Source organism: Neolamprologus multifasciatus, chromosome 18 (genome assembly GCF_963576455.1).
Source record: "Neolamprologus multifasciatus chromosome 18, fNeoMul1.2, whole genome shotgun sequence".
NCBI classification, from domain to species: Eukaryota; Metazoa; Chordata; class Actinopteri; order Cichliformes; family Cichlidae; genus Neolamprologus; species Neolamprologus multifasciatus.
In genome coordinates, this window is record NC_140456.1 from 36902644 (window position 1) to 36915863 (window position 13220).

Below are 13220 nucleotides of genomic sequence, written 5' to 3' on the forward strand. Positions count from 1 at the left end.
TCTGTACTTAATATAGGCTATATTCTTATGCACTCTTCTGCGGTTATGTGCAATAAGTTTCTTAATTATTTTGTGGACAAGGTTGCTAGTTTGAGACCCCCGACTCTACCTATTGCTGACCCAGCCATGCATGGTGCTTGCTCAAATTTGTTCTCTGCTTTTCTACCAATTGTTTTATCTGATTTAGAGAAACTTGTGTTGAATGCTAAACCGCGTGGCTCTCCAAATGACGTTGTTCCTCCCCATTTTCTTGAAAAGGTATTTTCTACCATCAGACCACACATTCTGAACATTATTAATACTAGTCTTTTTAGTCCCCAGTCGTTCCCTTCGGTCAGCTGAGCAGTTGCTGCTTTCGGTCCCAAAGTTACAGCTGAAACTAAGAGGAGACCGAGCGTTCTCTGTTGCTGCGCCGATGCTTTGGAATAACCTTCCTCTCCATATTACACAGGCTACATCAGTGCCAGTTTTTAAGTCTTTATTAAAAACCTATTTTTATTCCCTGGCTTTTAACTCTGTGGCTAACTGATTTTCTTTTTTCTTTTTTTATTGCTATGTCTGGTTTTATTACTATGTGCATATTAGTATTGTACAGCACTTTGGTCTACCAGGTGTGTTTTTAAAGTGCTATATAAATAAATAAATGATGATGATGTGATATATTTGACCAGCTTTATTAATTAATGATCAATCAACTTATTTACTGCATCTGAGTCCAGCTTCATTTAAATGATCCAACCCATGAAAATGACATCAGTCCTACAGAAGCACTTACTGCTAACAGGAAGTCATTGATTAAGGTGGAATAACACAGAGACACAACCACTCACAGTTAACCTGACCCCACTAACTGCATGTGTTTGGACTGTGGGAGGAAGCCGGAGTACCGGAGAGGACGCACACAAACACGGGAGAACATGAAGCTCAGCACTGAAACAAAGATGGTGGATTTGACCTCAGGACCAGGCGTGTAATTCCCAGGGGGGTTACGGGGGTCATGACCACCCCCAATAATCAGATCCAGCTACACTGAAACTGTCAATTTCATTTACTTTTACTGTTTTTAAAGCTATTAGGCTGCTTTGTGGCTCACTTAATACTAAACTAAGTTACTTTCATTGTGACTCATTTGCAGGAACACAGGCAGGATTTAAAGTGCAGAACTTTACAGTCTCTGTCTCAAAGTTGGTCTAAACATGCTAACAGCTCTTTGTTTTTTTTTTCAGTTTTCACTGGTTTGATGTAATAAAAGAAATTTTAAAGAAGCAGACAATTGTTGTTATTTTAGTTCTATAATTTCATAAATCGTGGTGTGGATCTAAGTCAACATTCAAAATAAATAAGATAATGCAGCACTTTTGATGTTTGCCTTTTTATTTTCCCAGCAGTGCTCAGGTTGGTTCTCGGCTACATTTACATAACAGATGTTAATGTGTTCAGCAGCTGGACACTCATCTGAGGAAGGAACATTGGAAAGGTGCTCAGTGCACAACTGCATTACAAACTTTATGTAAGACCCTGTGTTTTATTGTATTTATATATTTTTAACATTTGACTTAAACACTTTTGGGAAGGATAAAAATATTTTCAGGAGGAAGTTTTTTTTCCTCTCCTCCGTGAATCGCTACCTTATCGTGGTGGAGGGGTTTGTGTGTCCCAGGGATCCCAGGGGCTATGTTGTCTGGGGGCTTTTGCCCCCTGGTAGGGTCTCCCATGGCAAATTGGTCCTGGGTGAGGGACCAGACAAAGAGCGATTCAGAAGACCCCTATGAAAAAAACACCGAGGGAACAGTTTACCCTGCCCGGGATAGGGTTACCGGGGCCCCGCCCTGGAGCCAGGCCCGGGGAAGGTGTCCGAGGGCGAGCGTCTGGTGGCCGGGCCTTAGTCCATGGGGCCCGGCCGGGCACAGCCCGAAGAGGAGACATGGGCCCATCCTCCCGCAGGCCCACCACCCGTGCCGGGTGGCAGCCAGGAGCGGAGGCCCTGGCGGACTGACCCCCGGCTGCCAAGACTGGCAATAGGGACATGGAATGTCACCTCTCTGGTGGGGAAGGAGCCTGAATTAGTGCGTGAGGTTGAGAGGTACCGGCTAGATATAGTCGGGCTCACCTCTACGCACGGCTTGGGCTCTGGAACCAGTCTCCTGGAGAGGGGCTGGACTCTGTCTCAGTCTGGAGTTGCCCCTGGTGAGAGGCGGCGGGCTGGGGTGGGTATTCTAATATCCCCTCGGCTTGCTGCCGGTACGTTGGGGTTTTTCCCGGTGGACGAGAGGGTTTGTTCCCTGCGCCTTAGGGTCGGGGAACGGGTCCTGACTGTCATCTGCGCTTATGCGCCGAGTGGCAGTTCGGAGTACCCAGCCTTCTTAGAGTCCCTGGGGGGGGGGTGCTGGAAGGTGCTCCGCCTGGAGACTCTGTTGTCCTGCTGGGAGACTTCAACGCTCACGTGGGTAACGACAGCGAGACCTGGAGGGGCGTGATTGGGAGGAACGGCCTCCCTGATCTGAACCCGAGCGGTGCTTTGTTATTGGACTTCTGTGCTAATCACAGTTTGGCCATAACGAACACCTTGTTCGAACATAAGAGTGTCCATAAGTGCACGTGGCACCAGGACGCTCTAGGCCGTAGGTCGATGATCGATTTTGTAATCGTATCACCAGACCTGCGACCATATGTTCTGGACACTCGGGTAAAGAGAGGGGCTGAGCTGTCAACTGATCACCACCTGGTGGTGAGTTGGATCAGGTGGCGGGGGAGGATGCTGGACAGACCTGGTGCACCTAAACGCGTAGTGAGGGTGTGCTGGGAACGACTAGCAGAGGCCCCAGTCCGCGAGATCTTCAACGCACGCCTCCGGCAGAGCTTCAACAGCATTCCGAGGGAGGCGGGGGACATCGAGTCTGAATGGACCATGTTCAGCGCCTCCATTGCCGAAGCTGCTGCATTGAGCTGCGGCCGCAAGGTGGTTGGTGCCTGCCGTGGTGGTAATCCCCGAACCAAATGGTGGACACCAGAGGTGAAGGGAGCCACCAGGCTGAAGAAGGAGTCCTATCGGGCTTGGTTAGCCTGTGGGACTCCAGAGGCAGCTGACAGGTATCGACAGGCCAAGCGGAATGCGGCTCGGGCAGTGGCTGAAGCAAAAACTCGGGTGTGGGAGGAGTTCGGAGAGGCCATGGAAAAAGACTTTCGGACTGCCTCGAAGAGGTTCTGGCAAACCGTCAGGCGTCTCAGGAGGGGAAAGCGGTGCTCTACCTGCACTGTGTATAGTGCTGGCGGAGCGCTGCTGACGTCGACTGAGAAAATTGTCAGGCGGTGGAAGGAATACTTCGAGGACCTCCTTAATCCCACTGACGCGTCTTCCAAGGAGGAAGCAGAGTCTGGGGATGAGGGGAATGACCCGCCAATTTCTGGGGGCGAGGTCACTGAGGCAGTTAAACAACTCCTTGGTGGCAGAGCCCCTGGTGTTGATGAGGTCCGCCCCGAGTTCCTGAAGGCTCTGGACGTTGTAGGGCTGTCCTGGCTGACACGCCTCTGCAATGTTGCGTGGAGATCGGGGGCAGTACCCGTGGATTGGCAGACCGGGGTGGTGGTCCCCATCTTTAAGAAGGGGGACCGGAGGGTGTGTTCCAACTACAGGGGGATCACACTTCTCAGCCTCCCCGGGAAAGTCTATGCCAGGGTGCTGGAAAGGAGAGTTCGTCCGCTAGTCGAACCTCTGATGCAGGAGGAACAATGCGGTTTTCGTCCTGGTCGCGGAACACTGGACCAGCTCTTCATCCTCTCGAGGATACTTGAGGGTGCATGGGAGTTTGCCCAACCAGTCTACATGTGTTTTGTGGACTTGGAGAAGGCATTCGACCGTGTCCCTCGGGGTGTCCTGTGGGAGGTGTTGCGGGAGTATGGGGTGTCTGGCCCATTGCTACGGGCCATTCGATCCCTATACAACCGTTGCAAGAGCTTGGTTCGCATTGCCGGCAATAAGTCGGACTTGTTCCCGGTGGGTGATGGGCTCCGCCAGGGCTGCCCTTTGTCACCGGTTCTGTTCATAATTTTTATGGACAGGATTTCTAGGCGCAGCCAAGTGGCGGAGGGCTTTCGCTTTGGTGGCCTCAGGATCTCATCTCTGATCTTTGCGGATGATGTGGTTCTGTTGGCTTCATCGGGTGAGGGCCTCCAGCTCGCACTGGAGCGGTTCGCAGCCGAGTGTGAAGCAGCGGGAATGAGGATCAGCACCTCCAAATCTGAGGCCATGGTTCTCAGCCGGAAAAGGGTGGAGTGCCCACTCCGGGTCGGGGATGAGGTCCTGCCCCAAGTGGAGGAGTTCAAGTATCTCGGGGTCTTGTTCGCGAGTGATGGGAGAAGGGAGCCGGAGATCGACAGACGGATTGGGGCTGCAGCTGCAGTAATGCAGACGCTGCACCGGTCCGTCGTGGTGAAGAGGGAGCTGAGTGTAAAAGCGAGGCTCTCAATTTACCGGTCGATCTACGTCCCTACCCTCACCTATGGCCACGAGCTGTGGGTAGTGACCGAAAGGACGAGATCGTGGATACAAGCGGCGGAAATGAGCTTCCTCCGAAGGGTGGCTGGCATCTCCCTTAGAGATAGGGTGAGAAGTTCGGCCATCCGGGAGGGGCTCAGAGTAGAGCCGCTGCTGCTCCACATCGAAAGGAGCCAGCTGAGGTGGTTTGGGCATCTGGTAAGGATGCCCCCTGGGCGCCTCCTGGGTGAGGTGTTCCAGGCATGTCCCACCGGGAGGAGGCCCCAGGGCAGACCCAGGACACGCTGGAGAGATTATATCTCTCGGCTGGCCTGAGAACGCCTTGGTGTTCCCCCGGATGAGCTGGAGGAGGTGGCTGGGGAGAGGGAGGTCTGGGCCTCTTTGCTTAGGCTGCTGCCCCCGCGACCCGGCCCCGGACAAAGCGGATGAAGATGGATGGATGGATGGATGGAAGTTTTTCCTTCTGTCCAACTGCAGTACACGCAATACTGCGTCTCCCCCCATTATCACTGCACACTTCCTCAGGCTGGTGATGAGCGCCCCCTGGTGTCACAGTGTTGATGACGTCATGCAAAGTGAAACATAAACAGTGCGTGTTAATAAAACAATAATTTGTCCATTCTCATGTTTGCATCATGTTTCTGTAAAATCATCAGCTGTTTCTGAACCTTCTTCATTGTTTGACTCATTCCAACAGCCGTGAGCTGTGATGGAGTCAGAGCAGCTTCACTGCAAAAACCCACCTCCTTAATACTAGATAAATACACTTATTTTTGGTGAAGTTTTGCTTAAAACAAGTAAAATTATCTGCCAGTGGGGTAAGTGTTTTTTTCTTATTAAGATTTCTTGAAATAAGAACAATATCCAGATTTAAATAAAGCTAAAAATAAGTATTTTACACTTATTCCAGGCAACAAATCAGAACATTGAAACTTAAAATAAGCTTTAACCACTTATTCTAGGGAACAATTAGATAGTTAAATCTTAAAATAAGCCTTACACACTTATTCCAAGCAACCAATCATGGCAATTGAAACCTAAAATAAGATTTAACCACTTGTTCTAAGCAAAATGTTGAAGAAATTAAATCTGAAAATAGCCATAAAACACTTATTCTAAGGAACAAATCAAGGCAAATAATCTAAAAACTAGTACATTAAATCATTTTAAATATCTTAAAATAAGTTAAAAAATAATAGATTGTAGTCTAAATCTTCTTAAATTCAGTGAAATAATCTGCCAGTGCAGTAAGATAATTACACTTGATAAGAATTCTCAAAATAAGAAAGATAAAGCCAAATTAAAGCAGGCAAAGTATACTGTGTACATGACCTTTATTGGAAACAAACTCTCCAAACAGTAACAAATATTTCAGTGAATCATAGTACACAAAAATTTAAAGACACATTGTAAGTGTAACATTGTTATTTTGTGTTCCTTTTAGAAGTGCTAAACCAGTTAGCTACTCAACATATAAAATGTAATAAAAAGAGCATTTGCAATTTTAAACACAATTTGCAGGACAGATGTGTTTAAAGAAAAAAGTACTTTGTATTACATTAATAAGAATAAAAAAAAGAATTCAAGTGTAAATTGCAACTCCAAAGCTATCAGGCCCAAACCTTCCAACACAGACCTAAGTTACATCTTGCTCAAACAGCTCTACGTTTCAATAAACATTCCTACAGCCTGCCATGACTTTTTTGTATGAGCCTGTGGTGTCTTGCTCATGGATTTTGTCCTTTAACACTTCAGTCTAAATGACAGACAGAAGCGTTGCCACACATTTAGGATAGGTGAGATGCAGGGTGTAGTAGTATGCCATAAGATACAGCAAACCTTCTCCAAGGTCATCTGTGGTCAAATGTGGTGATGAGAGTGGTTCCAACTGCAATAAGACAATGGGACCCTTCAAAGAGCAGAACGGGGCTGACGCTGGATCTTCTGTTGGCAAAAGAAAAACAAAGACAAAAATTGTACAATGTATGGAGAAACTCCAAAGCTATCAGGGTAGTTCAAATACTTAACCACAAGTATGTATTAGACTTAGACTTCACTTTATTGATCCCTTTGGGGTGCACCCTTCGGGTGATACATGAATGATGACAACCATAGATCAGATGCGCTACAGACCATATTAATGTTATTTTTCTTTAGATTGACAAATACTGTATAGAAAAAGAAAAAAAAAAAAATATATATATATATATATATATAAATATATATATATATATATATATATATATATATATATATATATATTCATGCCATTGAAAAATGTAATAAATTCTGCCTCATCACCGTTAGGATTATGTCTTTACACACTTTAGGAAATGACAAAGATACTGCACCTGTGATAGTTAAATATGTAATTATTTCCATTTTGTTTTTAATTTCTTTATGATTTTCTTTATTATTTTTATTGAATTTTTTTTTATCTCAGTGTTTGTGCCATTTCAGATTTCTGCACACCTTTTCCAAATATAAACTACATTGTTGGAGGACTTGGCATGGATAAAAAGGCCATATGCCAAATAAACTGTTAAAGTGAAGGTTTTACGGGCATTATTTGATAACAAATATGAAGAAACACAGACCTGAAGGACATCAATCAGTGCTTCACTGGCATGTCCCATCTTCTTGGGTGGTGCAACTTGTGATGGGAAGAAAGTTGGTAGTGTCCTGAACAGGGCTATGAACAGAACAGGAAAGAAAGAACTAAATCAAATTTCAGTTCAATATTCAATATTATTGCCATAATTGTAATCTTTCACTTACAACTGTTGTCACCAGAACTGCTCCTTGGTGGCAAAAGTATGTTTGATCCACCACTTGAATCTGCATCATAATCTTCTCCCTGGTCACATGGTGAGATGTCCATGAGACGCCTTTTCTTTAGTCTCATCCTAAATAAGAAAACGAAAATAGTTATATTACAGGAGTCCTAAACAAAATGTGTCGTGCTAAGTGTTTTTAAATCAAAAGCGGCAAAACTTGCCTCTTTGTGAACTTGAGCCCACAACTGTTTCCTCCTCATAAAATTTTCAGGCCCTGGAAGCAGGTCCCTTAAATCGTCCCTACTGAGGGTGTGGAGCAAGACCTCATCTTTGTCTGCAGCTGTATATAAAAGTCAGTAACTTTCAGAAATGTAAAAGTTGTACAACAATTCCAAATTGTCATTTTGTCAAATACAATTAAATGTAATTTAAATATTTTATTGATCTGACAACATAAAACTGATTCTATGCAAGGCTCGCAAAATTTCAAAATCTCTGGTAGCCCTTCGGGCAGGCATTCTTTAGTTTTTGGTAGCCCAAAATAAATTTAAGTAGCCCGAATAAAAAAAGAATTTTTTTTTACGTTTGGTTTCCTTTACAATATTATACATTAAAGTATAATATTGTAACGGAAACAAAAATTAATCAAAAAAATTGTTAAAATACAAATCACAACAGCTGTATAAAAATTAAAACCATCAACTCAAATACTTGGTTCTAATTGAACAGAAATTTCTATGAACTTGTAAGAACTGTGTAGAACATGAATCAGTCTGTGTCAGATCCTGAATCTGAAATTTTCACTGAAGTCACGGGTAAGAGGCAAGTGGAACCAAGATCTAGGCCATTTGCTTTTTGAAGTTTGCAAAGACTGCTAAATTCTGCCAATGGTAGTTCACTCTTTGCAACATAGCACGCTGTTCTAAACAGCTTTTTCAGGAGTTCTTGTTGTGCTTGGTTTATTTGTAGTATGTTTTTTTGCAATTGGTGTTTGTTCTGGGAAAGATACTGCAGACTGGGCAATAATGCATTTCTTGCATTTCTCATGGGTTCTGATGGGGTCTTTCTTAAAATGACTGGTCCCAGTAACAAAGGCGCTTGTCGACTCAGAAATCAAATGAAACTCACAACACACCTGTCAGAACATCATGATATTTAGCTCGTCATGTTCCAGCCACAGAAATTCTTTTGTCCATGAAACCAAAAAAGCTGCGCTTTCTTTTTGCCTCATAGTCTTTAGGCTAGGTGACAAATCGTCAACATATTACGTTTTCGGCTACCCACCACATTCCTAAATGACGACCTCGGAAAAATGAGGAAATATGAGAACCGTATGGACTCAATCTACACATGTTCGCTCTTTTCCTTCAAATCACTTAGAAACACGCTATTTAACATCATTAAAGTCCTGTTTAAGGTGAGGAAAAAGGTTATGGTTGGGGCTAGGGATAAGGTTAGGTTTAGGGCTGGAATACAGGGCTGGAACGTTGGTTACCGCGGGAGCGTCATTGCACTGGATTTCAGCCATAACCCGCCGCGTACCATAAGAACGCCGAAAGTCTCCTTTCGCGTTCCTAAGGAACGCCGCGGGACGTGACAAAACGTCGCCATGTTACGCCTCGGGAGTGAGAACGGGCTCGATTTGTCATATCTTTTCCGTTTTGTGATTGGCTTTTCTTTGGCTGCCCCTTCTTCACCCTGACCTGTCTTATTTGGCTCTGCAGAACTAAAATACCAGCGTAAATCCTGCTGCTTTTACACACGTACTTACATAATGATCAGCGATTCTTTGCGCACTCAACCTCTCACATGTTTAAGCTTGCTGCGAGAGATTTCACTTGTCGCGTTTGAATAGTAAGCTAATGAGTGATAAGACGATGTCAGAGGAATTGGTGCGCAATTAATCGTCACTCACCAATCAGTGCTGCTGCTCTCTACACACCGTTCGCGCGATCGCAAAATGAAAATGAAAGCAAAAAGCAAGCGCAAATTCAAACGCGATTTCAATATGTCACATATTGACAGTGGCTCATCGATGCCAATGACATAATTACTCAGCTACATTGGCGAAAGAATGCAAAAGCACTGACATATATTTTCCTATGATAGCCCGACGGGCAGGGCTGAGTTAGATTTTGGTAGCCCGACTGGAAAAATTGCTAGCCCCGGGACGTCGGGCTAGCGATTTTGCGAGCCCTGCTATGTACGATCACTGTCAGTGTGTGCAGCACAAAATTCATTTAGACATTAATTTGCATAAATATGCATATGCTTGGCCTACCATTTAGAACCGAAAGGCTGCAATCATCCAAACCCTCCATGATTTACTGGTGTAGCTTTTGTCAGAACTTTTCCCTGAGGAAAGAAAAACATATGTTTGGGTCAAAAAGAAAAACTGAGTCAAGACACCACCTGCCATGGATCCAAAGTCTATGCAATCAGACACATGGATAAGGTGCAAAAGACAGACCAAGTAGAGCCTGTGTTAATTCAATGGTTAAGTCTTATAAAATTGCTCACTTAAAATTTATGACAAGGCTATTCCAAACTAGTTTTCAAACTAAAACTAATAGTGCCCAACTGCTTGTCAAATCATTCAACAAATGACCACAGCTCAGATTAGGCCACTTCATCCATAAGAAAAAATGTTACCTCGGTTCAGCAAGGTTAAAGTGACCTGATTGATATTAATAGTTTACAACATAAATAATTGGAAGCAAGTTCACATCTTCTCCAACTTACAAGTTTATATGATTAATCATAATCTGTCGGAAATGAGGCTTAAAGTAAATCTATAGGTAAAGATGTCTTTCATAAATGTGCATTATTTTATTCCCTTGTGTTATCTTTAATTTCATTACCCAAACTGGACTTGCAAAAAATAGTAAAATAATAAAATTTGAATAAACTCATGTTGGTTAAATGTAATTTTGGTCATAAAACAGTTAACTCTTGATGACTTAAGTAAATCCTCATTTAAGTTAAATATAGATCTGTCCAACACCCCTGTCTTTTTCCATAACAAAAAACAGCATTGTAAAGTTATGAGCCCGATTGCGAGATTTGTCTCAAACCAGTATCGGTCCTCCCAAGTTGCACACACAAACTCACCAAGCACAGTGCAGACAGAGAGCACGCGGCTTAAGAAGGAAAAAAAAACACCGCAGCTTTTTATTTTCCGTGGGTGGGAAACACAAAACGGACTTTTGCAAAGGCGGATATCAACTGTAGTTCTTTTGTCATATAGCTATGTTAAGTATATTGAACACGAAACTAAATTTACCTAACTAGCACCATTAATAATTTTAAACTATCACTGCATGCTAACAATTCAGCATACTGAATGAACTAAGCTAGCTAGCTGGCTGGCAGTTTTGGCTAACTACCCATTGGTAGTGAACTGATAATACTGCCTCGGTAAAACTTAATATTTGACCACGACTGATGTTACTACAGTAAGTCAAAGCTAAAAGAACCCGAAATGTTTGTAAGCAAAAGTTAATTACCTCAACAGAATCCAGTCCGAACCTGCTCCCTCGTGTCCTCCGATTCAAACAGTGAGATAATGGACAGAGCCACTTGAGGGCAGCCAGGGGGGAGGTAGTGTTACACATTTTCGTCTGTGTAAAGCTTGTAAAACGTGAACATAACATGCATAATGAACCTGCATTCGAAAAACTAATTTTAACAAATAACCCATCAATTACTATGACTGTTGTAGTCGTCTTTACAATTACATTACTACACAAGTTAAATTAAGACTTGGTATAAACCACCCCTTCAAACTTGGTATTGACCTCTACTACTCTGCCCGCCAAGAACTTCTTTCAGGTCTTTTCCCCAAACAAGATGGCGTGTTGGAGGTGTGGTGCCTTAACAGTAAAGTCTCTTTTGAGCCATATTAATACAATTCATAGCAGTAGTCCAGACTTTTGTGTGATATGTGGGATGGTTGTACCGAGGAATACAGGAACCTAATCTAGTGCTAATACATTATTTAACTTTTTAATATGAACTAGACTATGGAACACCAAAGTGTTAAAACGTGTCATTTAATTTTTATTTTACATTGTGTATTTTTATAATATTTTATTAAATATTTATTTCACTACGATTCTTTTTTGTAATAATAGAAACATTTTGAGACACTTTAATTTTAAGCACCTGTTTAAGCAGCAGCCAATGAGCGTTCAGGTCCCACCCTGATTGCCTGAATAAGAAATTCAGTTGTTAAATGACCTCAAATAAATACACCATTATGAAAAACCCCATTATGAAACAAAAACAGACTTTGGGAAAAAGAGATTTTGGAATATAAATTCATCGAATTTAATAAAATGTCTCAAAAAATGTTCTATAATTCATAAAAAAAAATTTAATGCTACTTTAGCTTCAAGTGACAACAGATTAAAACAATCCCCTGGACAAATGCTTATATTGATCAAGATTTTGCCATTCTTTTATCAAATTTATTTTGGATTTAATTGAAATTGTTAAAATACTTTTTGCCCCAGTTGTGTCTTTACAAACTGTGTCCAAACTAAAAAAAATGATAGAAGATTACATGCTGCATCTTCCCTCTCAGATTATTGCCCTGGGACCTGTAATTTGTCATACGTGTATGAAATAGAGTCTAAACGCAGTTTTTTAAAAAAAAACAATGGTCAGCCAAATTAAACTTTAAGAATGTGTGCAAGTCTCTTGTAAACCACAATCAGCTGCTGGAGTGTTGTCAAAGTGAAGCAGGAACTGAGCATCCAATATTTGTAAATGAGAAAGGACTAGGTCCTGTATCAGAGGTTGCTAATATGGAGTTTTTGGTGATTGAAGATGCTATACATTATGCCGTTAGAGTAAAGTGGCTTATTTTACATGGTAACAAATACATCTGTGACACGTCTCAGGTCTAAATATACCTTCCAATGATTGACTTTCTTATTTCAAGGAAAAAGGTGAATGTTTCTTATTTTAAGATAATTTTTTGTTTTACACTCTATCTAAAAGCTATTTTTGCTTGAAATAAAGGTGAAATGGTTCATTTTTAGATTTACAGACTAAATAAGAAAAAAAAGGAATATATACTTAAAACAAGTCTAATCATCTAACACATGAGACTGGAAACTAGTTTGTAATGTTCAAAACAAGATGGACAAGATAATCTGGCTAAATTTAAGACAATAAATCTTGTTAAGCTACAAGAAATTTGCAGTGTTCATCACTGATGTTCAGGTGAAGCTGAGCTTAATAAACTGTAGAAATGATCAGGATTCAGGTTGGATGTATAAAATAGTTCTGTGTGAGATCGCAGTGCTTCATATGTGTGTGTGGGCTGAAGCACACACGTGTGAGTCCTCAGAGGTTTCACACACATCACTGCACACATTTATAATCCTAGTTTAAGCTTGTGGATCATATCGGACACATCAGCAGCTCTTTGCAGACAAAGAGGTCATTTGAGATTTAAGATGAGTCATTGTTTTTCTATCCATGGTAGCTTCCACTACTGAGGCTCGGGAACAATGAAGAGGATAATTAAGAGGAAGCATCAGCTCTGTCTCATCTAACTACACAGTATTATAATCATGCGCTTATGTCTCAAACTAAGACAAAACGAGACAAAATGAGTTATGTGAGTCTTTAGATTATCAGTAAACTCTGGTGATAGTTTGATGCTCAGTGGAGCTATTTTTGGTTTGTGATGAGTGTTTTGTGATGGTCAGCTTCTGGTTTGTGAATTTCTCTTTCTAATTTAGAAGGTCATGCAGAAATGTGTGCGCCCTTATCTGAGAGGACATGGAGAGAGTGTCGCAGACTCGAGGTGAGAAGATAAACCTCGGAGCTGGATGGCCTGCGTGTTACCTATGTGCATCTTTTCAGTGACATCAAGTGAACCCATAATAAGCATTTCTATGTCTTAGACATCATATCCATTCCTAATGAGAGATTAT

At 42.2% G+C, this 13220-nt stretch overlaps 1 protein-coding gene, 1 long non-coding RNA gene and 1 pseudogene across 3 annotated transcripts in view; 1 reads left to right on the plus strand and 2 right to left on the minus strand.

Annotated features, from left to right (window-relative positions):
- The window catches only part of LOC146498592 (protein NLRC3-like), a 126496-nt gene that overhangs the window by 26485 nt on the left and 86791 nt on the right, over nt 1-13220 (plus strand). The gene's annotated exons all lie outside the window — the stretch shown is intronic.
- Nucleotides 5813-7730, minus strand: LOC146498593 (uncharacterized; annotated as a pseudogene). Its single transcript, XR_014870914.1, has 5 exons — nt 7494-7730; nt 7274-7401; nt 6954-7187; nt 6553-6577; nt 5813-6439 (listed from the first exon to the last, which is right to left on the minus strand). The product of XR_014870914.1 is annotated as an uncharacterized LOC146498593 (transcript).
- Nucleotides 7991-12485, minus strand: LOC146498594 (uncharacterized). The gene is made up of 2 exons (XR_014870556.1): nt 10779-12485; nt 7991-9627 (listed from the first exon to the last, which is right to left on the minus strand). It is a non-coding gene; the product is annotated as an uncharacterized LOC146498594 (long non-coding RNA).